This window comes from Oncorhynchus mykiss, chromosome 15 (assembly GCF_057628025.1).
Source record: "Oncorhynchus mykiss isolate SJ-2025 chromosome 15, ASM5762802v1, whole genome shotgun sequence".
Lineage (NCBI taxonomy): Eukaryota > Metazoa > Chordata > Actinopteri > Salmoniformes > Salmonidae > Oncorhynchus > Oncorhynchus mykiss.
In genome coordinates, this window is record NC_143036.1 from 75,270,001 (window position 1) to 75,296,264 (window position 26,264).

Genomic DNA, 26,264 nt, shown 5'->3' on the forward strand with positions numbered 1-26,264 from the left:
TTTGGACTGTGTATGAAGTGCACTGCTCCACTGAGGGACCTTACAGAGATAATTGTATAGTGGAGTATAGAGATGAGGTAGTCATTCAAAAATCATCAGAAGATAAATCATGTTAAACACTATTATTATTGCACACAGAGTGAGTCCGTGCACCTTATTATGTGACTCGTTGAGCACATTTTTACTCCTGAAATTATTTTCGGGGCTTACCATAACAAAGGAGTTAAACACCTATTGAGTCAAAACATTTCAGCTTTTCATTTTTAATTCATTGGTAAACATTTGTAAAAACATAATTCCATTCTGACATTATGGGATGTTGTGTGAAGGCCGGTTACACACAATCTCACTGTAATATTTGTTAATGGATTTATAATAGAAGTAGTAGATGTTGCATTAGTCATATTTAAAAATAAAACCTGAAACTCAGTGGTTGCTATGGATTTAATACTAAAGGACATGATCAAACAAGTAAAAACTGTAGCATTAAACTATCTCTAGGTTTTATTCTACAATTAGCAGTGTTCTGATCACTCTATAGTACTATAGTAACTCTGAAACAGTTTTCAGACAAAACAGGACAAATGCGCGGGCATCTCGTAAAACCCGGCCTTGGTGATGGCTGTCAATCAACACGTGTTCTGTCTGTGTCTGTGCGCGCTCCTGTCCTGTCCCGTGGGAGTTGCTGGGGTACTTTGGGATATCCCCTTCCTGCTACTTTATTACCCCGCTCCGAAGACAGCTATGCGAGGAGGGCAGGCGCATGGGCTAAGCACTGGGCGAAACTCTCCCAACTCACTCTCTCTGAACGCGAACATCGACTAGAGGACTGTGGAAGTTGTCAGGCTAGCCGCTCGCTGCCGCTCACTTCAACTATACCGCTACCGGACGCCCCCGTGCGAGACTTCACCTCTGCCTGTCACACGGCTCCCGCCGCCGGGGACTGGAGTTTACAGGAGGCTGGGGCTGTATTAAAGGAAAGCATACTTGAAGGGGAACAATAAATATCTGGATATCCTCAGGCTCTGACGGTGTTGGTACTGAGAAACTTTCTCTTCTTGAGTGTGACTGGCGTTCGTTCGTAAGGAGGCTACTAAAAGTGGAGTCATCATACCGTAGTTCATATTTTCTTTTGTTTCACGCGCTCTGTCCGGAGCAGCGTCTGTCATCTCCCGAACTGGATTACTTCGCATGTGTTTTATTTTGCGGGAAATAGAGACGCTGCGTAATCGTTTGGAGACCGAGCAACTAATCGCGAAATAATTAGTATTGTACACCTGTTTCTTATTGCTCTGCTAGCTATGTCATCGGAGCAAACAACTGTCTCCACCGCCGTGAACAGAGGAGCTAAGAACCATATCCGAGACCGAGGAGCGAACCGAGCGGGTTCTTTTGGAACGGACCGAAAAACTTTTCTGTGGAACTTGTTGTGAAATTAGTCAACGACAAAAAGGAACTCCCGTGCCAAGTGTAATTTAACGGAGGTGGAATTTGTCTTATTTTCTCGGGAGGAAACTCATACTTGTATAATCGGTCGTTCATAAAATTGTTCTCTCAACGAAGAGACTTCGTTCTAGAACTGGAACTTTTGTTTTGGAAGTTTTGGAACTGGAACTCTGGAGAACGTTTTGGAACTGGAACTCTGGAGAAAGTTTTGGAACTGGAACTCTGGAGAACGTTTCGGAACGCCGAACGCTCAGGGGGAAACGGTCGCGCTAAACTAAACGATACAAGTAAGGACACATTATTTTATATCCGGCCACGGACTGTAATGAATGTTTGTTACTTTTCAACTAGGGAATTAATGCGCTTTTGTAATCAGTATAAACTCTCCCCATTATGCACGCTTCATTTCACTTATAGAAGTTTTCAAAATAGCCTCCCCGAGAGTCGCAGAGTTGACGTTTTGATACAGTTATTTTATTTGACACAACTTTGGGGTTAATTAAACTCCTTGCTGAATGTGGAGTTTGTGTACGTGCAGTACACCTACATCTGAAAACCCGGCTAACTGTTCTAAATGAACTCCGTGGCTGTGGTCAAAATGGAGACTATATGTGTTCAAGAAAACTGGATTTTCTGTTGGAATAGTTTTCTTTCCGACGTGTAGAAAAACTTGCGTATATATATAACTATTTTTTTTCTCGTTTTAAATTATGCAATCTTCATTATTAGGCTGAAGTTTCGATGACTTTGTTCATTTTAATTTTCTTGTAGGTGAGGGTTTAGGTCATTTCCATTTTAGGTCAATGGGTCTAATTATTTAGTGGTCGAGTTTGACCTCTGACATTTTAGTTCGCTTATAGTTTTTTTTAGACAAATGAATGAATCCATGAAGTTGTTGAAATGCTTTGTAAGCGGATGTATCAACAACAGCTCATTTCAGTCGTTCAAGTTATCTGACGTGTCACTAAATTGATTTAGACCGCTAATATGGTCTGCTGTGCAGTTCACGCAGACGAGTTGGTGGTCTATTCTATTCTAATGTATTTACACTGTCATCTTCTATACTTGTTGATATTATTTTAAGGTTGTTTTAGGCCTACCAGATCAGAAAGCGTTATAGGCCAGTGTGCGACAGACACAGTAACTGCGCTACTCTCGCTGTAGTTGTTCTCACCAGTCTAACAATGTCAAAACGGGGTTAAACCAAAACACACAAACTACGATTATCAGGTATGAGGTTATAGAGTTGAGCCCCAAAATAGAATGTTGCCAATATAATTATTAGCCTTTGTGTTTTTCATTAACAATCTTATCAAAAATCTGAATGAAATCACATTAAGTTGATGAGTACAATATTTTTTTTTTTTTATCCAACTAGAGTAGGTCTATTTTCCCGTTATAGGAATTTGCAACACTGTAGTAATTATTGGGTAATTACTTATACAGCTTTTACATTTTAAATTCCAACGGAAACGGACTGTGTGCTTTTATATTTCACTCACATGAGTTCTCTGTTAAATTATATTTCACTTTTATAGCCAGAAATGATCAGAATATGAATTCATTTAATTCTGAAGTTTAATTAAATGTAATCTCCTCTGTTATCACCCCTGACTCATATCTTGATATCATCCAACAGACAATATAATTAACCATCAGATTCTAGTGAGGAAGTAGACCTGAGGCCGTCTCTATATTACCTCAGAGTAGACCTGAGGCAGTCTCTATATTACCTCAGAGTAGACCTGAGGCCATCTCTATATTACCTCAGAGTAGACCTGATGTAACGGTTTTCTTGGTGAGAAGGAGTCGGACCAAAATGCGGCGTGTCTATTGCAATCCATGTTTAATGAAGTAACACACTAAACACAAACACTATCAAAACAATAAACTTAACGAAAACCGAAACAGCCTATACTTGTGTAACCTAACACAGAACAATGACATCAGGACACTAAGGACAATCACCCACGACAAACTCAAAGAATATGGCTGCCTAAATATGGTTCCCAATCAGAGACAACGATAAACACCTGCCTCTGATTGAGAACCACTTCAGACAGCCATAGACTTAGCTAGAACACCCCACTAGCTACAATCCCCATACATACACACCACATACAAAAACCCATGCCACACCCTGGCCTGACCAAATAAATAAAGATAAACACAAAATACTTTGACCAGGGTGTGACACCTGAGGCGGTCTCTATATTACCTCAGAGTAGACCTGAGAACGTCTCTATATTACCTCAGAGTAGACCTGAGTCCGTCTCTATATTACCTCAGAGTAGACCTGAGGCAGTCTCTATATTACCTCAGAGTAGACCTGAGGCCGTCTCTATATTACCTCAGAGTAGACCTGAGGCCGTCTCTATATTACCTCAGAGTAGACCCGAGGCCGTCTCTATATTACCTCAGAGTAGACCTGAGACAGTCTCTATATTACCTCAGAGTAGACCTGAGACAGTCTCTATATTACCTCAGAGTAGACCTGAGACAGTCTCTATATTACCTCAGAGTAGACCTGAGAACGTCTCTATATTACCTCAGAGTAGACCTGAGGCAGTCTCTATATTACCTCAGAGTAGACCTGAGACAGTCTCTATATTACCTCAGAGTAGACCTGAGGCAGTCTCTATATTACCTCAGAGTAGACCTGAGGCAGTCTCTATATTACCTCAGAGTAGACCTGAGGCCGTCTCTATATTACCTCAGAGTAGACCTGAGAACGTCTCTATATTACCTCAGAGTAGACCTGAGGCAGTCTCTATATTACCTCAGAGTAGATTTTGGTCTCAGATAGCAGAGAGCTGAAAGAACCATGCTGTCATCATTTCCAACATTAGGGGAAATCCTACTAGAGTCTTTCTTCTTTAGTATTATTAACTAATGTGAACTTCCCGCAAGGAATATACTCACAAAATGGCTAAAACAACGTGCGCTAGGAAAGACATGATGTCTTTTACCAAAACGTGTCAGTGAATAACCAGACTGGTTAACACAGGTGTCTTTCAACAAGTATATATACAGAGAATAGTTAAGGACTCTGTTGGATCGTAGTTTGCCTCAGGGGACAGATGGATGAGTGTTATCGTAGTAGTGTCAGAGAGGACGACTGTGGACGTTCCCAGTGTGTTCCCAGTGTGTTCCCAGTGTGTTCCCAGTGTGTTCTCAGTGTGTTCCCAGTGTGTTCTCAGTGTGTTCCCAGTGTGTTCCCAGTGTGTTCTCAGTGTGTTCTCAGTGTGTTCTCAGTGTGTTCTCAGTGTGTTCTCAGTGTGTTCTCAGTGTGTTCTCAGTGTGTTCCCAGTACACACTCAGAAAACAGTTCAAATATCTTAGTTTGACTGCGGTGTCCTCTCAGGGCGGTTATAGAGAAGCCTCTTAGGAAAATGTCAATGGGGTCAACGAGGACTCGGTGAGTTTGTAAATAGGGCCTTGGCTGGCTCCCTAAGTGCTGAGGACTTTGTGACGCGCACGCGCACACACACGCACAAACACACACACACACACGCACAAACACACACACACACACACGTAATGAAGTAATATTTGTCATATATGAATATTAATCCTGTACCTCACATAAGACCCCTGATAAGACAAGGCAAGTTGTATGTTAATGAAGTCTATTAAAATGTTTCTCCATGAAGATGAGGGTTACATCAATAGAAAGGGATGAGAAAGAGATTTCATTACATTGTAAACTAATATATTCACACAACTGATAATGATTGGCTGCCTGCATATCCTCCATCCCGCACTGCAGTCGTATGTGTTCGTTATATATCAGGGATTCAAATGGATTTAGAACCTTCTACAGACCGGCAGGTCTACAACACTGACGGATACGGCAATACATTAGAAAAAACAAGCTGACCAGGACCGGACCAGACCGGACCAGACTGGACCAGACCGGACCTAAAATATATGTATATATCGCTAGGGGTAACCATTTACTGAGTCATACTGTTAGATATCATATAACACATTTTACACCACTACACACACACACACCAGAGACACACACACACACACACATCGAGGGGTTTGAACATGTACCACCTAGGGTGGTAAGGAGGTCTGACCCTGTACTACTCTCTCATACTGTGCTCCACCTGCATACAAACACACACACTTAGACACACACACACACACACACACTTAGACACACACTCAAACACTGCGCTGGGGCGCTATATGAGACCCAGACCCCATTGTGGTAAGTCCCATTGTTAGGAGCAGAGAGGGGTTACAACCCTCACAGGGGATCCTGGGTTGAATTCCCCCCCCCCCCCCCCCCCCCCCAGCAGCCAATCAGAGCCCAGCATTTTCAAAACCTGCACCTTGAACAAGAGGCCACCCTCTTAACCTTCAGGGCCTTAGTTTACACACACAGCCCTCAGAGAGAGAGAGAGAGAGAGAGTGTGTGTGTGTGTGTGGCGTGTGTGTGTGTGTGTGGCGTGCGTGCGTGCGTGCGTGTGTGTGTTTGTTCACTAGTGCGTGTCTCCAGAGCAGAGATTGGCAGGTGAGAACCGTATATATATATATCTGGTGTCGTTCTGTCCTTGTTAATGTCTGTCTCTCCTTCTCTTCTCTTTCTTTCTCCTCTCTCATTCTCTTCTTTCTCTTCTCTCCATCTCTTCCTCTCTCCTTCTCTTCTCCTCTCCCTCTCTCTCCTTCACTAGTTCTCTTCTCTCCTCTTCTCCTCTCCTTCTACCCCCCCGCCCCCCTCCCCCGTCCCATTACCAGTTAAGTGGTCTAGTCTGGACTGATTCCAGGTCATGTTGGGATGACAGGTTTGATGTGACCGGACCTCTGGTATTCAGGGGGGGGGGGGGTCATTTCTGACCCGTTGGATATTGGTTATGGACTGATGTCATTGAGGCCACAGGGTGCAGTGTGGTTGCGTGGTCAGTCACGTTAGGACATTTGATTTACGCTGTCACTGTGTGTGTGTGTGTGTGTGTGTGTGTGTGTGTGTGTGTGTGTGTGTTCAGTAACTGTAGCAGAGGTAGCTCTGGGAAACCTCTCTCTAGCTGATTCAGTCCTGATTAAAATGTCAACAGCACACCTGGACCTGCACAGACCAGACCTGGTGCACGGAGCACAGACCGCCACACACACACACACACTCCTACGCCGCCACACACACACACACACACACACACACACACACTCCTACGCCGCCACACACACACACACACACTCCTACGACAGTGGTTATTCTCTCTCTCTCTGATAGGAATGATATTCTATATAATGTCTCCTCTCAGCACACAGTAATGTCTCCTCTCAGCAATGTCTCCTCTCAGTAATGTCTCCTCTCAGCTCTCAGTAGTGTCTCCTCTCAGTAATGTCTCCTCTCAGCTCTCAGTAGTGTCTCCTCTCAGCACAGTAATGTCTCCTCTCAGCACACAGTAATGTCTCCTCTCAGTAATGTCTCCTCTCAGTAATGTCTCCTCTCAGCGCTCAGTAATGTCTCCTCTCAGCACAGTAATGTCTCCTCTCAGCACACAGTAATGTCTCCTCTCAGTAATGTCTCCTCTTAGCACACAGTAATGTCTCCTCTCAGCACACAGTAATGTCTCCTCTCAGCACACAGTAATGTCTCCTCTCAGTAATGTCTCCTCTCAGCACACAGTAATGTCTCCTCTCAGTAATGTCTCCTCTCAGCTCTCAGTAATGTCTCCTCTCAGTAATGTCTCCTCTCAGCTCTCGGTAATGTCTCCTCTCGGTAATGTCTCCTCTCGGTAATGTCTCCTCTCGGTAATGTCTCCTCTCGGTAATGTCTCATCTCAGTAATGTCTCCTCTTAGCACACAGTAATGTCTCCTCTCAGCACACAGTAATGTCTCCTCTCAGCACACAGTAATGTCTCCTCTCAGTAATGTCTCCTCTCAGCTCTCAGTAATGTCTCCTCTCAGTAATGTCTCCTCTCAGCTCTCAGTAATGTCTCCTCTCAGTAATGTCTCCTCTCAGCTCTCAGTAATGTCTCCTCTCAGCTCTCAGTAATGTCTCCTCTCGGTAATGTCTCCTCTCGGTAATGTCTCCTCTCGGTAATGTGTCCTCTCGGTAATGTCTCCTCTCGGTAATGTCTCCTCTCAGCACACAGTAATGTCTCCTCTCAGCACACAGTAATGTCTCCTCTCAGCACACAGTAATGTCTCCTCTCAGTAATGTCTCCTCTCAGCACACAGTAATGTCTCCTCTCAGTAATGTCTCATCTCAGCACACAGTAATGTCTCCTCTCAGTAATGTCTCCTCTCAGCTCTCAGTAATGTCTCCTCTCAGTAATGTCTCCTCTCAGCTCTCAGTAATGTCTCCTCTCAGTAATGTCTCCTCTCAGCTCTCGGTAATGTCTCCTCTCGGTAATGTCTCCTCTCAGCTCTCGGTAATGTCTCCTCTCGGTAATGTCTCCTCTCAGCACACAGTAATGTCTCCTCTCAGCACACAGTAATGTCTCCTCTCAGCTCTCAGTAATGTCTCCTCTCGGTAATGTCTCCTCTCAGCTCTCAGTAATGTCTCCTCTCGGTAATGTCTCCTCTCGGTAATGTCTCCTCTCTGTAATGTCTCCTCTCGGTAATGTCTCCTCTCAGCTCTCGGTAATGTCTCCTCTCAGCTCTCAGTAATGTCTCCTCTCAGTAATGTCTCCTCTCAGCTCTCAGTAATGTCTCCTCTCGGTAATGTCTCCTCTCGGTAATGTCTCCTCTCGGTAATGTCTCCTCTCGGTAATGTCTCCTCTCGGTAATGTCTCCTCTCGGTAATGTCTCCTCTCAGCTCTCAGTAATGTCTCCTCTCGGTAATGTCTCCTCTCGGTAATGTCTCCTCTCGGTAATGTCTCCTCTCGGTAATGTCTCCTCTCGGTAATGTCTCCTCTCGGTAATGTCTCCTCTCGGTAATGTCTCCTCTCGGTAATGTCTCCTCTCGGTAATGTCTCCTCTCAGTAATGTCTCCTCTCGGTAATGTCTCCTCTCGGTAATGTCTCCTCTCGGTAATGTCTCCTCTCGGTAATGTCTCCTCTCGGTAATGTCTCCTCTCGGTAATGTCTCCTCTCAGTAATGTCTCCTCTCAGTAATGTCTCCTCTCAGTAATGTCTCCTCTCAGCTCTCAGTAATGTCTCATCTCAGCTGTCAGTAATGTCTCCTCTCAGTAATGTCTCCTCTCAGTAATGTCTCCTCTCAGTAATGTCTCCTCTCAGTAATGTCTCCTCTCAGTAATGTCTCCTCTCAGCACACAGTAATGTCTCCTCTCAGTAATGTCTCCTCTCAGTAATGTCTCCTCTCAGCACACAGTAATGTCTCCTCTCAGTAATGTCTCCTCTCAGTAATGTCTCCTCTCAGCTCTCAGTAATGTCTCCTCTCAGTAATGTCTCCTCTCAGTAATGTCTCCTCTCAGCACACAGTAATGTCTCCTCTCAGTAATGTCTCCTCTCAGTAATGTCTCCTGTCAGCTCACAGTAATGTCTTCTCTCAGTTCGACATCGGCTAGGCGCCCGCCGAACTGAAGCATCCTGACGCCTTAATTCTCACCTGCTCTAATTACCTCACAAAAATGTCTACTCTGAGCTTTCTCTCTTTAACTGACAACACTGTCTACTGTGAGCTTTCTCTCTAACTAACAACACTGTCTACTGTGAGCTCTCTCTAACTGACAACACTGTCTACTGTGAGCTCTCTCTAACTGACAACACTGTCTACTGTGAGCTCTCTCTAACTGACAACACTGTCTACTGTGAGCTCTCTCTAACTGACAACACTGTCTACTGTGAGCTCTCTCTAACTGACAACACTGTCTACTGTGAGCTTTCTCTCTTTAACTAACAACACTGTCTACTGTGAGCTTTCTCTCTTTAACTAACAACACTGTCTACTGTGAGCTTTCTCTAACTGACAACACTGTGATAGATGTGTGATGGTTCTTATTAAAAGGTTGTGTGATGGTAGGGGCCCAGACACCACACAAAGCACCTGAACGAACCCTAATGAACAGCACTAGCCCTCAGTCACACCTGTCACTCCAATTAAGGGAAGTCCCTCTCCCGTCTCTCTCCTTCAGTGGTGTAAAGTACCGTCTCTCTCCTTCAGTGGTGTAAAGTACCGTCTCTCTCCTTCAGTGGTGTAAAGTACTGTCTCTCTCCTTCAGTGGTGTAAAGTACTGTCTCTCTCCTTCAGTGGTGTAAAGTACCGTCTCTCTCTCCTTCAGTGGTGTAAAGTACTGTCTCTCTCCTTCAGTGGTGTGAAGTACTGTCTCTCTCTCCTTCAGTGGTGTAAAGTACCGTCTCTCTCCTTCAGTGGTGTAAAGTACCGTCTCTCTCCTTCAGTGGTGTAAAGTACCGTCTCTCTCCTTCAGTGGTGTAAATTACCGTCTCTCTCCTTCAGTGGTGTAAAGTACTGTCTCTCTCCTTCAGTGGTGTAAAGTACTGTCTCTCTCCTTCAGTGGTGTAAAGTACCATCTCTCTCTCCTTCAGTGGTGTAAAGTACTGTCTCTCTCCTTCAGTGGTGTGAAGTACTGTCTCTCTCTCCTTCAGTGGTGTAAAGTACCGTCTCTCTCCTTCAGTGGTGTAAAGTACCGTCTCTCTCCTTCAGTGGTGTAAAGTACCGTCTCTCTCTCCTTCAGTGGTGTAAAGTACCGTCTCTCTCCTTCAGTGGTGTAAAGTACCGTCTCTCTCCTTCAGTGGTGTAAAGTACTTAAGTACAAATACTTTAAAGTACTACTTTAGTAGTTTATTTTTTGGTATCTCTACTTTACTGTACTATCTTGACAACTTTTACTTTTATTTCACTACATTCCTAAAGAAAATAATGTACTTTTTACGCCATACATTTTCCCTGACACCTAAAATACTAGGAAAATTGTGAAATTCACGTACTTATCAAGAGAACATCCCTGGTCATCCCTTCTGCCTCTGATCTGGTGGACTCACTAAACACACATGCTTCTTTTGTAAATGATGTCCGAGTGTTGGAGTGTGCCTCTGTCTATCTGTAAAAAAAAAATATATATATATATATATACAATAAAAATGCTTTGCCTCATTAAAGGATTATGAAATTATTTATACTTTTACTTATGATAATAAGTATATTTTAGCAATTACATTTACTTTTCATACTTATTTAAAACCAAATACTATTAGACTTTTGCTCAAGTAGTATTTTATTGGGGGACTTTTCCCCTGAGTCATTTTCTATTAAGGTATCGTTACTTTTACACAAGTATGACAATTGAGTACTTTCCCCACCACTTCTCTCCTTTCACTTTAAAGTGCTGATGATGCCCCCCCTCTGTCCCCCTGTACCCCCCTCTGTCCGCCCCAGACCACACAGCCTCCCAGACACTCTCCTCTGAGAGGGGCTACACCCCTGTACCCCCCTCTGTCCCCCCTAGACCCCCTCGTACCCCCCTCTGTCCCTCTCGTACCTTGTCCCCCTCGTACCCCCCCCCCCCCATCCCCCTCGTACCACCCTCTGTCCCCCTCGTACCCCCCTCTGTCTCCTCTGACAGTTTGTGGACCTCTGGGACTTTGTTGTCGTGCAGCTCCTGCTTGTAGCCCACTATGGTGCTCGCACTGTGACCAATTGTGTGTGTGTGTGTGTTCACACCCCCACTCCCAGCCCTATATCTGTCAACCCCCCCACTAGGGAGCAGACTGGTTCAGGTGGTTCTGGAATGTTCCATAGGTGTTCCGCAGGTTCCGAAGGTAAACATCAATCAGTCAATCAATCAGCTTCTATTTGTGTAGTAGAGTTTTGAACAGAGGCAGATCTGTGGTGGGACACTGGACAGAACCTCTTAGAAGCAGAACTGAACGGAAGCTTCTGGCAGCAGACCAGAGGCAGGAGAGGACCACTCCACCCTGATCTGTTTTGACTACATTACAGGGAGAAACCTGGGGAGCACTGTGCAGGCTTTTGTTCCCACCCAGCGCTAACACACCTGATTCTACTGTAATAATGCTTGAATATTTGAATCAATTGTCTTAAGTCCTGCAACCTCTTCCTCATACACCAGAGGAAGACAGTCCAGTAGTTTCTACATTTATGCTGAGTGTGTGTGTGTGTCTGTGTGTGTGTGTGTGTGTGGGAGGGGGGGGGGGGGGGGGTTGGAGACTGACAGTAAACACAGCTGTATTGGTCTGCTCCAGCCAGACAGCTGTTAATGAGACAGGGAGGAAAAAGACGTGTGAACTCAGCCACAGATCTGAAGATTCCCCCCTACATCTCCTCTACAGCCTCCCAACAAGCCCGATTCAACCCACACACTGAAGACCACCGCAGCTCAGTAGCTGATCTAGAGAGGGAATACATCCGTGACTCAAGAGAGGCTCAACATTATGCATTTCTGATTGGTTTGAGTTGTTTATGTCTCTTCTGTTGGGAGGGATGAGATGGAGGGATGAGAGACAGGGAGGGATGAGAGGCAGGGAGGGATGGAGGGATGAGAGACAGGGAGGGATGAGAGGCAGGGAGGGATGGAGGCAGGGAGGGATGGAGGGAGGGAGAGAGGCAGGGAGGGATGGATGGAGGGAGAGAGGCAGGGAGGGATGGAGGGAGAGAGGCAGGGAGGGATGGAGGGAGAGAGGCAGGGAGGAATGGAGGGAGAGGCAGGGAGGGATGGAGGGAGAGAGGGATGGAGGGAGAGAGGCAGGGAGGGATGTAGGGGGAGAAACAGGGATGGATGAAGGGAGAAAGACAGGGAGGGATGGAGGGAGAGAGACAGGGAGGGATGGAGGGAGAGAGACAGGGAGGGATGGAGGGAGAGAGACAGGGAGGGATGGAGGGAGAGGGGCAGGGAGGGATGGAGGCAGGGAGGGATGAAGGGAGAGAGGCAGGGAGGGATGTAGGGGGAGAAACAGGGATGGATGAAGGGAGAAAGACAGGGAGGGATGGAGGGAGAGAGACAGGGAGGGATGGAGGGAGAGAAGCAGGGAGGGATGAAGGGAGAGAGACAGGGAGGGATGGAGGGAGAGAGACAGGGAGGGATGGAGGGAGAGAAGCAGGGAGGGATGAAGGGAGAGAGACAGGGAGGGATGGAGGGAGAGGGGCAGGGAGGGATGGACAGAGAGAGGCAGGGAGTGATGGAGGGAGAGGGGCAGGGAGGGATGGACGGAGAGAGGCAGGGAGTGATGGAGGGAGAGGGGCAGGGAAGGATGGAGGGAGACGAGGGATGGAGGGAGAGGGGCAGGGAGAGAGGCAGGGAGGGATGGAGGGAGAGGGGCAGGGAGGGAGGGATGGAGGGAGAGGGGCAGGGAGGGATGGAGGCAGGGAGGGATGAAGGGAGAGAGACAGGGAGGGATGGAGGGAGAGAGGCAGGGAGGGATGGAGGGAGAGAGGCAGGGAGGGATGGAGGGAGAGAAGCAGGGAGGGATGAAGGGAGAGAGACAGGGAGGGATGGAGGGAGAGGGGCAGGGAGAGAGGCAGGGAGGGATGGAGGGAGAGGGGCAGGGAGGGATGGAGGCAGGGAGGGATGAAGGGAGAGAGACAGGGAGGGATGGAGGGAGAGAGGCAGGGAGGGATGGAGGGAGAGAGGCAGGGAGGGATGGAGGGAGAGAAGCAGGGAGGGATGAAGGGAGAGAGACAGGGAGGGATGGAGGGAGAGGGGCAGGGAGGGATGGACGGAGAGGGGCAGGGAGGGATGAAGGGAGAGAGACAGGGAGGGATGGACAGAGAGAGGCAGGGAGTGATGGAGGGAGAGGGGCAGGGAGGGATGGACGGAGAGAGGCAGGGAGTGATGGAGGGAGAGGGGCAGGGAAGGATGGAGGGAGACGAGGGATGGAGGGAGAGGGGCAGGGAGAGAGGCAGGGAGGGATGGAGGGAGAGGGGCAGGGATGGAGGGAGAGGGGCAGGGAGGGATGGAGGCAGGGAGGGATGAAGGGAGAGAGACAGGGAGGGATGGAGGGAGAGAGGCAGGGAGGGATGGAGGGAGAGAGGCAGGGAGGGATGGAGGGAGAGAAGCAGGGAGGGATGAAGGGAGAGAGACAGGGAGGGATGGAGGGAGAGGGGCAGGGAGAGAGGCAGGGAGGGATGGAGGGAGAGGGGCAGGGAGGGATGGAGGCAGGGAGGGATGAAGGGAGAGAGACAGGGAGGGATGGAGGGAGAGAGGCAGGGAGGGATGGAGGGAGAGAGGCAGGGAGGGATGGAGGGAGAGAAGCAGGGAGGGATGGAGGGAGAGAAGCAGGGAGGGATGAAGGGAGAGAGACAGGGAGGGATGGAGGGAGAGGGGCAGGGAGGGATGGACAGAGAGAGGCAGGGAGTGATGGAGGGAGAGGGGCAGGGAGGGATGGACGGAGAGAGGCAGGGAAGGATGGAGAGGGGCAGGGAGAGAGGCAGGGAGGGATGGAGGGAGAGAAGCAGGGAGGGATGAAGGGAGAGAGACATGGAGGGAGAGGGGCAGGGAGGGATGAAGGGAGAGAGGCAGGGAGGGATGGAGGGAAGAAGGGATGGAGGGAGAGGGGCAGGGAGGGATGGACAGAGAGAGGCAGGGAGTGATGGAGGGAGAGGGGCAGGGAGGGATGGACGGAGAGGGGCAGGGAGTGATGGAGGGAGAGGGGCAGGGAAGGATGGAGGGAGACGAGGGAGAGGGGCAGGGAGGGATGAAGGGAGAGAGACAGGGAGGGATGGAGGGAGAGGGGCAGGGAGGGATGGAGGGAGGGATGAAGGGAGAGAGGCAGGGCAGGGAGGGATGGACGGAGAGGGGCAGGGAGTGATGGAGGGAGAGGGGCAGGGAGAGAGGCAGGGAGGGATGAAGGGAGAGAGACAGGGAGGGATGGAGGGAGGGATGAAGGGAGAGAGGCAGGGAAGGATGGAGTGAGGAAGGGATGGAGGGAGAGGGGCAGGGAGGGATGGACGGAGAGGGGCAGCGAGTGATGGAGGGAGAGGGGGAGGGTAGGGATGGACGGAGAGGGGCAGGGAGTGATGGAGGGAGAGGGGCAGGGAAGGATGGAGGGAGACGAGGGAGAGGGGCAGGGAGAGAGGCAGGGAGGGATGAAGGGAGAGAGACATGGAGGGAGAGGGGCAGGGAGGGATGGAGGGAGGGATGAAGGGAGAGAGGCAGGGAGGGATGGAGGGAGGAAGGGATGGAGGGAGAGGGGCAGGGAGGGATGGACAGAGAGAGGCAGGGAGTGATGGAGGGAGAGGGGCAGGGAGTGATGGAGGGAGAGGGGCAGGGAGTGATGGAGGGAGAGGGGCAGGGAGGGATGGAGGGAGAGGGGCAGGGAGGGATGGACGGAGAGAGGCAGGGAGTGATGGAGGGAGGGATGGAGGGAGACGAGGGATGGAGGGAGAGGGGCAGGGAGGGATGGAGGGAGAGATGGAGAGAGGCAGGGAGGGATGGAGGGAGGAAGGGATGGAGGGAGAGAGACAGGAAGGGATGGAGGGAGAGGGGCAGGGAGGGATGGACAGAGAGAGGCAGGGAATGATGGAGGGAAAGGGGCAGGGAAGGATGGAGGGAGATGATGGAGGGAGAGATGCAGGGAGGGATGAGGGAGAGATGCAGGGAGAGAGGCAGGGAAGGATGGGGGGGAGAGGAGGGATGGAGGGAGAGGGGCAGGGAGGGATGGAGGGAGAGATGCAGGGAGGGATGAAGGGAGAGAGGCAGGGAGGGATGAAGGGAGAGAGGCAGGGAGGGATGAGAGAGAGGGGCAGGGAGGGATGAGGGAGAGAGGCAGGGAGGGATGAGGGGAGAGAGACAAGGAGGGATGAAGGGAGAGAGACAGGGAGGGATGAAGGGAGAGAGACAGGGAGGGATGAAGGGAGAGAGACAGGGAGGGATGGAGGGAGAGTGACAGGGAGGGCTGAGAGAGAGAGAGAGGCAGGGAGGGATGGAGGGAGGGATGAAGGGAGAGAGACAGGGAGGGATGGAGGGAGAGAGACAGGGAGGGATGAAGGGAGAAAGACAGGGAGTGATGAAGGGAGAGAGACAGGGAAGGATGAAGGGAGAGAGACAGGGAGGGATGGAGGGAGAGAGACAGGGAGGGATGAAGGGAGAGAGACAGGGAGGGATGAAGGGAGAGAGACAGGGAGGGATGAAGGGAGGGATGAAGGGAGAGAGAGAGGCGGGGAGGGATGGAGGGAGATAGGCAGGGAGGGATGAAGGAGAGAGACAGGGAGGGATGAAGGGAGAGAGACAGGGAGGGATGGAGGGAGAGAGAGAGGCAGGGAGGGATGGAGGGAGAGAGAGAGGCAGGGAGGGATGGAGGGAGAGAGACATGGAGGGATGGAGGGAGAGAGACAGGGAGGGATGAAGGGAGCGAGACAGGGAGGGATGGAGGGAGAGGAGGGATGCGTTGTGGACCCCAGCCCAGCTTGGCAGCTGTGTTAATGTGGAGAGTTTAGAGCCAAAGAAGAGATATGTCAGTCTGTTTCTCTTCCCCTCTCTAACATTGGCAGAAAGTAGTGTGTGTGTCTGCCTATCTCTAGTGATTCCTCATTATGGGTGAGTGGTCTCTGATGTCACCTCTCTCTCTCCCTATCGTTCTATCCTCTCTCTCTCTCTTTCTCTGTCGTTCTATCATCTCTCTTTCTCTTTCTCTCTCTCTCTCTCTCTCTCTATCATTCTATCCTCTCTCTCTGTCTCTCTCTCCATCTGTCTCTCTCTCTCTATCATTCTATCCAATTCAATTCAATTATTGGGCTTTATTGGCATGGGAAACATGTGTTAACATTGCCAAAGCAAGTGAGGTAGATAATATCCTCTCTCTCTCTCTCTCTCTCTCTCTCTCTCTCTCTCTCTCTCTCTCTCTCTCTCTCTCTCTCTATCGTTCTATCCTCTCTCTCTCTCTCTCTCTCTGTCTCTCTCTCTCTCCATCTGTCTCTCTCTCTCTCTCTATCGTTCTATCCTCTCTCTCTCTCTCTATCGTTCTGTCCTCTGTCTCTGTCTCTCTCTCTCTCTCTATCATTCTATCCTCTCTCTGTCTCTGTTTCTCTCAATTCAATTCAATTCAAGGGCTTTATTGGCATGGGAAACATGTGTTACCATTGCCAAAGCAAGTGAGGTAGATAATATATAAAGTGAATATATAAAGTGAAATAAACAATAAAAATTAACAGTAAACATTACAGCAGACATTTGACTTTGGATTCTAGTAGGGTGAGGCCGGGTGCTGCAGACTTTTCTAGTGTCCGCGCCAATTCGTTGATATATATGTTGAAGAGGGTGGGGCTTAAGCTGCATCCCTGTCTCACCCCACGACCCTGTGTGAAGAAATGTGTGTTTTTTGCCAATTTTAACCGCACACTTGTTGTTTGTGTACATGGATTTTATAATGTCGTATGTTTTACCCCCAACACCACTTTCCATCAGTTTGTATAGCAGACCCTCATGCCAAATTGAGTCAAAGGCTTTTTTGAAATCAACAAAGCATGAGAAGACTTTGCCTTTGTTTTGGTTTGTTTGGTTGTCAATTAGGGTGTGCAGGGTGAATACATGGTCTGTTGTACGGTAATTTGGTAAAAAGCCTATTTGACATTTGCTCAGTACATTGTTTTCATTGAGGAAATGTACGAGTCTGCTGTTAATGATAATGCAGAGGATTTTCCCAAGGTTACTGTTGACGCATATTCCACGGTAGTTATTGGGGTCAAATTTGTTTCCACTGTTGTGGATTGGGGTGATCAGTCCTTGGTTCCAAATATTGGGGAAGATGCCAGAGCTAAGGATGATGTTAAAGACTTTTAGTATAGCCAATTGTAATTTGTTGTCTGTATATTTGATCATTTCATTGAGGATACCATCAACACCACAGGCCTTTTTGGGTTGGAGGGTTTTCATTTTGGAGGGTTTTCATTTTCATTTTTTCCCAGAAGTGGTTAGAGTCTATGGATTCTTCAATTACATTGAGCTGATTTCTGATTTTTCTCTCTCTCTCTCTCTCTCTCTCTCTCTCTCCATCTGTCTCTGTCTCTCTCTCTGTCTCTCTCTCTCTCTCTCTCTCTCTCTCTCTCTCTCTCTCTCTGTCTCTCTCTGTCTCTCTCTCTCTGTCTCTCTCTCTCTCCATCTGTCTCTGTCTCTCTCTCTGTCTCTCTCTCTCTCTCTCTCTCTCTCTGTCTCTCTCTGTCTCTCTCTCTCTCTCTCTCTCTCTCTCTCTCTCCATCTGTCTGTCTCTCTCTCTGTCTCTCTCTCTCTCTCTCTCTGTCTCTCTCTGTCTCTCTCTCTGTCTCTCTCTGTCTCTCTCTCTCCATCTGTCTCTCTCTCTCTCCATCTGTCTCTCTCTCTCTCCATCTGTCTCTGTCTCTCTCTGTGTCAGCTAGAGGCCCTGATATACTCAGTCATGAGGAATATGACGGTACTGGACTAGTGGACACACCCTTTGATAGTGTTCCTTCATACACTGTGAAGTGTTGTGTATGGATCTCTAGCCGATGTGGGTTGAATGTGGGTCAGATGTGTGTTTGACAGGATGTCAGCGGCCTGGGAAGGATGGCGGGTAGGGCTGAGACACACATATGTACGTGTGTGTGTGTGTGTTTATGTCTGTGTGTTTGTGTGTGTGTGTGTATGTTTTTATGTGTGTCTCTATATATATGTGTGTGTGTCTGACCCCATGGCCCAGACCCTTACTGCAGGGCCTTAATTGGTGTCGTTAATGTCTCAGCGAGCTGCAGAGAGCTAGAGGAGGTAATTGGCCAGGCCTCCACTTGAGCAAACAGGAGTTCAATGGTCTCATCTAACACCCTGATGGGACCAGGGAGCAGGGGAGGGGGGTGTTATGGAGAGGGGAGTGTGTTGAAGAGGGGTGGAATGGGACGGAGAAGGGGAAGAGAGGGAGTGTTGTGGGTGTAAAGTGTTGGGGTGTTGGGGGTGTAAAGTGATGGGGGTGTTGGGGGTGTAAAGTGATGGGTGTAAAGTGATGGGGGTGTTGGGGGTGTAAAGTGATGGGGAGGGGGGTGTTATGGAGAGTGGAGTGTGTTGAAGAGGGGTGGAATGGGACGGAGAAGGGGAAGTGATGGGGTGTTGGGGGTGTAAAGTGATGGGGTGTTGGGGGTGTAAAGTGATGGGGGTGTTGGGGGTGTAAAGTGATGGGGGTGTTGGGGGTGTAAAGTGATGGGGGTGTTGGGGGTGTAAAGTGATGGGGGTGTAAAGTGATGGGGGTGTAAAGTGATGGGGGTGTAAAGTGATGGGGGTGTAAAGTGATGGGGGTGTAAAGTGATGGGGGTGTAAAGTGATGGGGTGTTGGGGGTGTAAAGTGATGGGGGTGTAAAGTGATGGGGGTGTAAAGTGTTGGGGGTGTAAAGTGATGGGGGTGTTGGGGGTGTAAAGTGATGGGGGTGTAAAGTGATGGGGGTGTTGGGGGTGTAAAGTGATGGGGGTGTAAAGTGATGGGGGTGTAAAGTGATGGGGGTGTAAAGTGATGGGGGTGTTGGGGGTGTAAAGTGATGGGGGTGTAAAGTGATGGGGGTGTAAAGTGATGGGGTGTTGGGGGTGTAAAGTGATGTGGGTGTTGGGGGTGTAAAATGATGGTCACGGGCTGACTCTCCTCCCTCTCTTTCTCACTGGCTGGTTCTCATTTTCTGCGTCCCTAACATTGACTCTCCTCCCTCTCTCCCCCTCCCCCTGGTCAGTGTGATTTGAATCCGTAGGGGTGAGGGGCTCAGGCCCAAAGCTGTCGCATGGAGCACATTTCATGGCTAATTACCTCCACTTTGTGATGTCGTTTACAGAAACATGCCCTCCCCGATAACCCTATGACACTCTGAGAAACGTGTGTGTGTGTGTGTATGCTCTGTGAACACTATCTAACAGGACAAGGGGAGGCAAGGTGGGGGTGTTTGACATTTAGTCTCTGTCACTATCTCCTTCACTCTCTCTGTCACTCTCTTTATCTCCTTCACTCTCTCTGTAACTCGCTTTGTCACTCTCTTTCACTATCTCCTTCACTCTCTCTGTCACCCTCTCTGTCACTCTCTCTGTCACGATCTCCTCCACTCTCTCTGGCACGATCTCCTCCACTCTTTCTGTCACAATCTCCTCCACTATCTCTGTCACTATCTCCTCCACTCTCTCTGTAACTCGCTTTGTCACCCTCTCTGTCACAATCTCCTCGACTATCTCTGTCACTATCTCCTCCACCCTCTCTGTCACAATCTCATTCACTCTCTCTGTCACTATCTCCTCCACTCTCTCTGTCACTATCTCCTCCACTCTCTCTGTCACCCTCTCTGTCACTATCTCCTCCACCCTCTCTGTCACTATCTCCTCCACTCTCTGTCACTCTCTCTGTCACTATCTCCTCCACCCTCTCTGTCACTATCTCCTCCACTCTCTCTGTCACTATCTCCTCCACTCTCTGTCACTCTCTCAGTCACTATCTCTTCCACTCTCTCTGTCACTATTGTAAATCAACAACAGAATGTCTTAAACAGAAGAAAATAGGCCTTCTGGAGTGACCCAGTCAGAGTCCTGACCTTCTGGAGTGGCCCAGTCAGAGTCCTGACCTTCTGGAGTGGCCCAGTCAGAGTCCTGACCTTCTGGAGTGGCCCAGTCAGAGTCCTGACCTTCTGGAGTGGCCCAGTCAGAGTCCTGACCTTCTGGTGTGGCCCAGTCAGAGTCCTGACCTTCTGGAGTGGCCCAGTCAGAGTCCTGACCTTCTGGAGTGGCCCAGTCAGAGTCCTGACCTTCTGGAGTGGCCCAGTCAGAGTCCTGACCTTCTGGAATGGCCCAGTCAGAGTCCTGACCTTCTGGAATGGCCCAGTCAGAGTCCTGACCTTTTGGAGTGGCCCAGTCAGAGTCCTGACCTTTTGGAGTGGCCCAGTCAGAGTCCTGACCTTTTGGAGTGGCCCAGTCAGAGTCCTGACCTTCTGGAGTGGCCCAGTCAGAGTCCTGACCTTCTGGAGTGGCCCAGTCAGAGTCCTGACCTTCTGGAGTGGCCCAGTCAGAGTCCTGACCTTCTGGAGTGGCCCAGTCAGAGTCCTGACCTTCTGGAGTGGCCCAGTCAGAGTCCTGACCTTCTGGAGTGACCCAGTCAGAGTCATGACCTTCTGGAGTGGCCCAGTCAGAGTCCTGACCTTCTGGAGTGGCCCAGTCAGAGTCCTGACCTTCTGGAGTGACCCAGTCAGAGTCCTGACCTTCTGGAGTGGCCCAGTCAGAGTCCTGACCTTCTGGAGTGGCCCAGTCAGAGTCCTGACCTTCTGGAGTGGCCCAGTCAGAGTCCTGACCTTCTGGAGTGGCCCAGTCAGAGTCCTGACCTTCTGGAGTGACCCAGTCAGAGTCCTGACCTTCTGGAGTGGCCCAGTCAGAGTCCTGACCTTCTGGAGTGGCCCAGTCAGAGTCCTGACCTTCTGGAGTGGCCCAGTCAGAGTCCTGACCTTCTGGAGTGGCCCAGTCAGAGTCCTGACCTTCTGGAGTGGCCCAGTCAGAGTCCTGACCTTCTGGAGTGACCCAGTCAGAGTCCTGACCTTCTGGAGTGGCCCAGTCTGAGTCCTGACCTCAACCTGATTGAGATGCTGTGGCATGACCTCGAGAGAGCAGTTCACACCAGACATCACAACAATATTACTGAACTGAAACAGTTTTGTAAAGAGGAATGGTCCAAAATTCCTCCTGACCGTTGTGCAGGTCTGATCCACAACTACAGAAAACATTTGGTTGAGGTTATTGCTGCCAAAGGAGGGTCAACCAGTTATTAAATCCAAGGGTTCACATATTTTTCCCACCCTGCACTGTGACTGTTTACACGGTGTGTTCAATAAAGACATGAAAACGTATCATTGTTTGTGTGTTATTAGTTTAATCAGACTGTGTTTGTCTGTTGTTGTGACCTAGATGAAGATCAGATCAAATGTTTGACCAATTCACACAGAAATCCAGGTCCAAAGGGTTCACCTTATTATCTTGCCACTGTATGTTTCCATTTACAAAGCAAAGTGAAATAAACAATCATAAATGAACAGTAAAGATTATACTCACAAAAATGTTAAAAGAAACAGAGATGTTATGTTGAAAAGATGGAATCCAGGCTGGCCATTAAAGGGGATTAGCAGCACATAGAGTTGGGCTGAGAGGCAAACTGATTAAAGATGTCTGTCTACAGACGGTGAAATACTGCCAGACTGTTAGCATGGAGTGAAGACAGACAGATAGAGACAGAAAGTGTACAAATACTTTAAACAGACAGCGTGCAAATCTGCAATCCACAAGCTGACAAACCGCAGAGTCTCTTATATCTTCCCTGTACTAAGACAGACACTCCCTCCACTGTGTCCTATATGGACTGTAAAACACTGAAACACCACATCACACTGTTAGCATATACCACCACCACACTGTTAGCATATACCACCATCACACTGTTAGCATATACCACCACCACACTGTTAGCATATACCACCACCACACTGTTAGCATATACCACCACCACACTGTTAGCATATACCACCACCACACTGTTAGCATATACCACCATCACACTGTTAGCATATACCACCACCACACTGTTAGCATATACCACCATCACACTGTTAGCATATAGCACCACCACACTGTTAGCATATACCACCATCACACTGTTAGCATATACCACCATCACACTGTTAGCATATACCACCATCACACTGTTAGCATATACCACCACCACACTGTTAGCATATACCACCACCACACTGTTAGCATATACCACCACCACACTGTTAGCATATACCACCACCACACTGTTAGCATAGACACTGGAGCAGACAGAGAGATATACCATCACACTGTGATTATGGGGTGATTATGGGGGTGATATGGGGTGATTATGGGTGTGATTATGGGGGTGAGTGTGGGATGATTATGGGGTGATTATGGGGGTGATATGGGTGATTATGGGGTGATAAGGGAGTGATTATGGTGGTGATATGGGGTGATATGGGGGTGATATGTGGTGATTATGGGGGTGAATATGGGGTGATTATGGGGGTGATATGGGGTGATTATGGGGGTGTATGGGGGTTATGGGAGTGATTATGGTGGTGATATGGGGTGATTAGGGTGTGATTATGGGGGTGAGTGTGGGGTGATTGAGGGTGATATGGGGTGATATGGGTGATTATGGGGGTGATATGGGAGTGATTATGGTGGTGATTATGGGGGTGATATGAGGTGATTATGGGGGTGATATGGGGTATTATGGGGGTGAATATGGGGTGATTATGGGGTGATATGAGGGTGATTATGGTGTGATTATGGGGGTGAATATGGGGTGATTATGGGGGTGAATATGGGGTGATTATGGGGGTGATATGGGGGTGATTATGGTGGTGATATGGGGGTGATTATGGTGTGATTAATGGGGGTGATATGGGGTGATATGGGGGTGATTATGGTGTATTATGGGGGTGATTATGGGGGTGATATGGGGTGATTATGGGGGTGATTATGGTGGTGATATGGGGGTGATTATGGGGGTGATTATGGTGGTGATATGGGGTGATTATGTTGGTGATTATGGCGGTGATATGGGGTGATATGGGGTGATTATGGGGGTGATATGGTGGTGATATGGGGTGATTATGGTGGTGATTATGGCGATGATATGGGGGTGATATGGGGTGATTATGGGGGTGATATGGTGTGATATGACGTTGATATAGTAGGTGTATCGAACTCTCCCGTACTTCCTTCCCATGTGACCCTAGATGACACAGTGTAGGCTTACAGGCCTCCTCTCCTCTCCTTCTAGTTGGGATGTCAGACCCTACTGTACCATGTCTCCTCTCCTCTCCTCCTAGTTGGGCTGTCAGACCCTAGTGTATCATGTCTCCTCTCCTCTCCTCTCCTCTCCTCTCCTCTCCTCTCTCCTCTCCTCTCCTCTCCTCTCCTCCTCTCCTCTCCTCTCCTCCCTCCCCTCCCTTCCCCTCCCCTCTCCTCTCCTCTCCTCTCTTCACCCCTCCATGTTGATTTATTGTAAACCATGCCCTGACTCGGCCCGTGGGCCAACCATAACAGAACCTAGTGAATGGAGGTGTTCAGAGCGGCCCGGTGGTCCTGTGTTTGTTTACATTTACACCCGGAGGGTCCCAGTTTTATGTCCCAACAGCCTTACACAGAGCAGAGAGCAGGGCTCTATTCATTAGGGACACTTTTCATGTAGTTTTCTTCCGTTTGGTGTCTAATGAACATGATCCAGAGTGCAGAGGAAGGTCTTGACACTGTGTGTGTGTGTGTGTGTGTGTGTGTGTGAGCCTGTGCTCCATATGTCTTCCCGCAAAGTCTGACTGTGCAGCTCATCATTGTGGCCTCAGGGCCTTTGTGACAACACTGTGTGACAAGAGAGTGCGTGAGACTGATCGGAGTGTGTGTGTGTGAGAGGGGGGGGGGGGGAGAGAAAGAGTGAGCGACGGATGGACAGCATTCAGATGTGATAGGAAGCGCTGCCCTCTCTGGTCAGTGTGTGTAACTGCAGCCTGTTCTTCTCACAGAATCAGACCGGTCTTTTCACTAAGCAGGAATGCTGAGGAACAGTGAGAGAGCCTGTATATATATAATATATACCTCAGTGTATAATATAGTATATCATATATACCTCATAGATATCATAGTGTATATATATAATAAATACCTCAGTGTATAATATAGTATATCATATATACCTCATAGACATCATAGTGTATATATATAATATATACATCATAGTGTATAATATAGTATATAATATATACCTCATAGACATCATAGTGTATAATATAGTATATACAGTGCCTTGCGAAAGTATTCGGCCCCCTTGAACTTTGCGACCTTTTGCCACATTTCAGGCTTCAAACATAAAGATATAAAACTGTATTTTTTTTGTGAAGAATCAACAACAAGTGGGACACAATCATGAAGTGGAACGACATTTATTGGATATTTCAAACTTTTTTAACAAATCGAAGACTGAAAAATAGGATGTGCAAAATTATTATCTCTCTCTCTCTCTCTCTCTCTCTCCTTTCTCTCTCTCTCTCTCTCTCTCTCTCCTTTCTCTCTCTCTCTCTCTCTCTCGCTCTCTCCTCTCTCTCTCTCTCGCTCTCTCTCTCTCTCTCTCTCTCTCCTTTCTCTCTCTCTCTCTCTCTCTCCTTTCTCTCTCTCTCTCTCTCTCTCTCTCTCTCTCTCTCCTTTCTCTCTCTCCTTTCTCTCTCTCTCTCTCTCATCCTCTCCTTCCTCCCTGTCTCTATCTCCATCTCTATCCCTCTCCTTCCTCCCTGTCTCTATCTCCATCTCTATCCCTCTCCTTCCTCCCTGTCTCTATCTCCATCTCTATCTCTCTCCTTCCTCCCTGTCTCCATCTCTATCCCTCTCCTTCCTCCCTGTCTCTATCTATCTACTTTTTTAACAAATCAAAAACTGAAAAATTGGACGTGCAAAATTATTATCTCTCTCTCTCTCTCTCCTTTCTCTCTCTCTCTCTCTCTCTCTCTCTCGCTCTCTCTCTCTCTCTCGCTCTCCTTTCTCTCTCTCTCTCTGTCTCCCTCTCTCTCTCTCTCTCTCTCTCTCTCTCTCTCTCTCTCTTTCTCTCTCTCTCTCTCTCTCTCTCTCTCTCTCTCTCTCTCTCCTCTTCTCTCTCTCCTTTCTCTCTCTCTCTCTCTCTCTCTCTCTCTCTCTCTCTCTCTCTCTCTCGCTCTCTCTGTCTCCCTCTCTCTCTCTCTCTCTCTCTCTCTCTCTCTCTCTCGCTCTCCTTTCTCTCTCTCTCTCTGTCTCCCTCTCTCTCTCTCTCTCTCTCTCTCTCTCTCTCTCTTTCTCTCTCTCTCTCTCTCTCTCTCTCTCCTTTCTCTCTCTCTCTCTCTCTCTCTCTCTCTCTCTCTCCTTTCTCTCTCTCTCTCTCTCTCTGTCTCTCTCCTTTCTCTCTCTCTCTATCTCCATCTCTATCCCTCTCCTTCCTCCCTGTCTCTATCTCCATCTCTGTCCCTCTCCTTCCTCCCTGTCTCTATCTCCATCTCTGTCCCTCTCCTTCCTCCCTGTCTCTATCTCCATCTCTGTCCCTCTCCTTCCTCCCTGTCTCTATCTCCATCTCTATCCCTCTCCTTCCTCCCTGTCTCTATCTCCATCTCTATCCCTCTCCTTCCTCCCTGTCTCTATCTCCATCTCTATCCCTCTCCTTAATCCCTGTCTCTATCTCCATCTCTATCTCTCTCCTTCCTCCCTGTCTCCATCTCTATCCCTCCTTCCTCCCTGTCTCTATCTATCTACTTTTTTAACAAATCAAAAACTGAAAAATTGGACGTGCAAAATTATTATCTCTCTCTCTCTCTCTCTCTCTCTCTCTCCTTTCTCTCTCTCTCTCTCTCTCTCTCTCTCTCTCTCTCTCTCCTTTCTCTCCTTTCTCTCTCGCTCTCTCTCTCTCTCTCTCTCTCTCTCCTTTCTCAAATTCAAATTCAAATTCAAATTCAAATTCAAGCTGCTTTATTGGCATGAAAAACATTGTGTCAATATTGCCAAAGCAACAATGTATACAATATACATTGTAACAAAATTATAAATGATAGCAAATAATAATATAAAATGGTAGTAAATAATAATACAAAATTAAATACAAAAATAAATACAATAAAATGGTAACAGTCACAGTAAACATTAATAATTATAGTAATAACAATAATAGTATAATAAGTAAGTTACTGTTTACTATGCAGATGTTATTATTCAGTGTCCCTCAGGCTATGGCAGGAAAATACATATTTGGCTGCAAGAGGAGCCATTGCTCCTTCGCCCATGAGTATTCTTAGTTTTTTCCTCTGGGTTCAATTTGTAAAAATGTGGAATATATGTAGTCATTTCTGTGAATAATGAATCTCTTTGTGAGGAATATTTATCACAGTAAAGGAGAAAGTGCATCTCTGTCTCTACCTCCCCTGTCATGCAGTGACC

The 26,264-nt window shown here is 48.3% G+C and overlaps 1 protein-coding gene across 4 annotated transcripts in view; it reads left to right on the top strand.

Moving 5' to 3' along the window:
- LOC110510792 (protein Wnt-5b) overlaps positions 1-26,264 on the top strand; it is a 233,382-nt gene that overhangs the window by 5,710 nt on the left and 201,408 nt on the right. The window contains exon 1 of one of the 4 annotated variants that reach the window (XM_090201220.1): positions 730-1,733. The exons of 2 other annotated variants lie outside the window; for them this stretch is intronic. The gene's annotated coding sequence lies outside the window, so the exon portion shown is untranslated. Of the gene's footprint in view, positions 1-729; positions 1,734-26,264 lie in introns of those variants that run through there. One more of the 4 variants, XM_090201217.1, reaches the window with a different exon arrangement.